Genomic DNA, 4,700 nt, shown 5'->3' on the forward strand with positions numbered 1-4,700 from the left:
AGTGGCGGAGGAAAGCATTGGAGTTTAGCGAGTATTCAACCTTTGGATTATATTTTGATAGGCGCCACGCCTATATTTTGTTATGTCTATTGAGGCATTGATTATTGATTATTATTATGTATGCGCCTATGCGCACGGATATGTTATTTCTATTTGGACATTGTGTTGGGCGTGCCAAACTCTATGGGCACCGTCCATTAGCTTTATTTCCTATTTTTGTAGAAAGCAAACTCAAAAGCTAAAAGCTTGTCATATTTTTGTAAATTGGGCTATTATTGAGCATGAAGATGGAAATATACATAAAATACATGCTTTGTGAAGCGCTCACACAAGGCATGGGGGGAGATTGAACCCAATTGGTCTCTTGCTTCTTGTCGTTCATGCTTTTACATTGTTTTTTGTGCAAAAAGGTAGAGTTCATTGTTCTTGGGGACCTTCCAGGACTCACTACGTGAGCATACTGTGACCGATCTGCGCACCAGTGAACCTAAGACTTAAGACCTAAGACCTTAGAGCAGGAAGGGTAAACCAAACTTCAAGGACTTGGCACCTCACATCAGACCAACCACAATGTCCCCACACTTAAAACATGATCATCACTGAGAAACAAAAGGTATAGAGTTAGAAAAACTTGGCCCATATTGCCGAGAACGAATGTTGACTATCGCGGTTGCGTCTGGTGTCGTCATCGGCTGCAGGAGGTAACAAGGTGTTTTCATAGCACACATTCTTTAGCCTTCGTGGCAGGGACCAAGCGGTAGCACCCAGGGAGGTAGCTAGTTGAAGGAATCGCAGAAAATTTATCGATGGTGAGGGATATTGCACTCAACTCACGAGCACTCAAATGGATTGAAAGAGCAGGCACTCATTCCATGACTAATATCACTCGAGGAAATTAAGATGAAAACCCAAAGCTCACACCCGGTTTAGAAATTGCCAAGGGAATGATGCAGAGGTAGTATGCCGGGGTGCACAATTGATGGTGCATCAGTGCGTCCAATCCGTCTGGCATAGGTGCAAGGAGAAAGGCCAGGGAGCCTTGTAGTGCAGTGTATAGAACAAAGTGATGTGTCCTGTGCTGATGAGAGAAACCCAGTCCGTGACGTACCTGACTCCAAAGGTCGTAACGTCCCTCAATCCTCACCTCTCAGTAATTGATTGAAAAAACTCCAGTCACACTCAGCCCACCGTCTGTCTCACGCTCTGTTGAAAGATACAAAGGGCAGCCATGTCCTGAAACCCATTGATGTAATCCTCACTATAGCTTGTGCAAAGGTTGTATGCCTTGTGCGCATTTGATGGTGCAACTGTGCATCCCACCCTGTGCCGGCATACAGTGCAAGAAGGAAGGCCAGGGAGCCTTATAGTGCAGTGCACACAAACAGATCGTGCTTTGTGCATAGAGAGGCCCATCCCATGCGTGCAACACTCCGTTCACACTTCTCACCTCTCATTTGATTTGAAAGGAAAGATTAGTCACTCACCCCACTCTCTGTCTCACTCTCTAATAGATATAGAGGGCAGTCCATACTCACGTCCCCATCCTGTTAGGATGAAAGCTCACATCACTCCAGGGGTTGGTGATGAAGATCGTGTTGGTTGTGGTTGTTGTTAGGATCTTGAGGAGGAGGCATACCTAGGGAGGCAGCCTACAAATCTCATACTTCAATGATTGGTAAGAAGAGACGTCTGTTAAGAAGGGTAGACATGCTGATATTGTAGAGATAGTGCACCAAGGGACGTGGCTTCAAATTATTTGCTAACGAGGTTCTGCTGGTGACGAGTCAGCTATCCTGAACTGCGGGGTGTTACCACCTTTTCCACAGTCAGCTTCTTGCCCAAGGGTATTTCCACCTTTTCTTGGAACGAGGCCTGTTATGACAGGGAATTTCTTCCTTTCCTCCCATAACTGTTTTGTTGTTTTGTTTTGTTTTTTTTTAATACATCTTCTCTTCTTTTCTTTTCTTTTTCCTTTTTTGTCATTTTTTCCTTTTTTTTTCATTAAGAAAGAGAATGGTAAAAATACCATATGTCAGGACCAACCTCGCCACTGTTGTTGGATCAGACAAGAAGAGAACAATGTCGGATTAAGATGTTATTGCGAGGGGCTAGCAGAACGAGACCGCCTCATGACAAGAATCATAAGGGCTATCAGAAGCACGACAAGAAGGACAATGCGACGCCCAAAAGGGAAAGGGTAGGTTGACTATGATTGTCAAGATCCCCAGGGCGGGAAGTACTTCTTCAGATGATAGCCATTGATCAGGAAAGGATCATCAGAGGCATCAACAGTCTGTACTTAAACAGAGCTGTTAGGATTGACGGCAAGTACCTTGTACGAGCCCATCCACCATTATTGGAGCTTGCCAGGAAACTTGCCAAATCTCGAATCATAGGCTAGAACAAGTTCACCTTCTTTGAACTCCTTCTACTTTTGATGAAACTATCATGATAGGCCTTGCATCGTGCTTGAGTGGTTTCCATGTACTGTAGGGCTATCCACCGTATCTCGTCCAAGCATTCTAAGTGCAAGAGACGGCGTTGCAGTGATTCACTATCTCCCAAGCGTTCTTTAACTACCACGCACAAAGAGGGCAATTTCAGCTCAACAAGGAAGACGACTTCTGTACCATACACTAGCTAGAAAGGGGTCTGTCCTGTAGCTACCTTATGGGAGGTTCTATACGCCCAGAGGGCCTCTGTAAGTCGATCTCCCAGTTGCGACGATGTGCATCAATCGTTCTTATCAAAATTGAGCAGAGGATGCGATTGGTGACTTCAACTTGGCCGTTGGCTCTGGGGTAGTAAGGAGTGGACTTGCGATGGCAGATCTTATACAGCTCAGTCAGCTCCTCCATGATTTTGTTAAGGAAATGGGTACCTTTGTCACTTACCAACTCGAGGGAACTGCCAAAACGGGTGATGATATTCTCGTACATGAACAGGGTGACACTATTACCATCATTCGGCTTCAGAGCTTTAGCTTCACACCACTTTGTGACATAATCTGTACATACTAGGATGTATCTGTTCTGCTTCCGTCTGGTAGGTGGATCAATGGGACCCACAAAATCAATCCCCCACTTCTCAAATGGCTTTAGGGGAAGAATGGGTTGCAGTGGCATGGCACTTGTTTTGGTGGGTTTCCTCATTCTCGCTGACAAGCATCACATCTTTTACAATAATCATATGCATCCTTAAGGAGGGTCAACCACCAGTATTCTGCTAGTAGAGCCTTCCTAGCTGTCCCTTCTCCTGCGAAGTGTCCACCACATGGTTCGTCATGGCATGCTTTCAATACTACGCCAATTTCATTCCCTGCAACACATCTTCGTAGCACTTCATCTTTGCCTTTCTTGTACAGTGCACCGCCTAACAAAGTGTAGGGGGCTGATTCTAACAGAAGCTTCTTCTTCTCACGGCTTGAGATGCTAGGAGGATACTATTGAGTTGCCAAGAGGTTGGCTATCTCTGCATACCGAGGAGTAACTGTTTCAACTAGAAACAAGGAAGCATCAGGAAGGTCTGGATCATCCTGTTCCTCTTCTTCTGTTTGAGGGATCCGTGATAGATGATCAGCTAGGACATGGGAACGGCCTGGCTTAGTGACTACTTCAAAATCAAACTCTTGGAATAGGAGCAACCATCTCATCAGTCATCCTTTAACATCTGCTTTGTTCATCAGGAAGAACAAGGCTTCATGATCCACATAGAACTTGAAATGCATTGACAGTAGATAGTGTCAAAACTTCTCCAGTGCAAACACCATTGCCAAGCACTCAAGCTCTGTCACTGTATAGTTCCGTTCCCTATTAGTGACCTTTTGGCTTGCATAATATATCGGTTAATCTAATTTGGAGGGGCCCTTTTGACATAGGACAGCACCTAGCCCTTCAACTGATGTATCTATGTGCACATGGAACTCCTTCGTCCAATCAAGAGGCTGCAAAATAGGTGCTTGGATCAGGCATTGTTTTAGGGTATTAAAGGCTTCGTCACAGTCATCCGTCCAAAGGAAATTAGCTTCTTTCCTTAGGAGCTTGTACAGAGGGGCTGCCTTGGTTGCAAAATGTGCAATAAATCTTCTATAATAGCCCACATGGCCAAGAAATCCTCTCAATTATTTGAGGTTTGTTGGTGCTACTAAGGCGGCAATCTTTTCAACCTTTTCCGGGTCTATTGCAATCCCTTGTGCAGAGACAATATGGCCCAATAGAACTCCTAAGGAGACGCCAAAGACATATTTGTCAGGGTTGAGAGAAATCCCATACTCACGGCATCTGTCAAAACATTCCTCTAGGTGTCCCCAGTGCTCACTGATCAAGCTATAGACACAGAAGTCATCAAGATACACCTCAATGAAATCATGCAGATGATTTTGGAAGGCAGCCTCATCATTACTCGTTGGAAGATGGCAAGAGCATTACAGAGCCCAAATGGCATCACTCTGTAGGCATAGGTCCCCCATTCTATGGTGAAGGTTGTTTTGGATTAGTCCTCTTCTGTGATTTGGATTTGGTTATATCCGTTGAATCCATCCAAGAGGGAATAAAGCTCATGACCTGCCACTGTGTCCAACAATTGGTCTGTAAAAAAGGGATGGGGAAATGATCCTTCTTCATCTTTGAATTGAGCTTTCGAAAGTCAACACATATTCGAAGTTTCCCATTCTTCTTGGGTACTACCACAATGGGCGAATC

Source organism: Lygodium microphyllum, chromosome 3 (assembly GCF_053477565.2).
Source record: "Lygodium microphyllum isolate KBCC chromosome 3, Lygodium_microphyllum_v1.1.10, whole genome shotgun sequence".
NCBI classification, from domain to species: domain Eukaryota; kingdom Viridiplantae; phylum Streptophyta; class Polypodiopsida; order Schizaeales; family Lygodiaceae; genus Lygodium; species Lygodium microphyllum.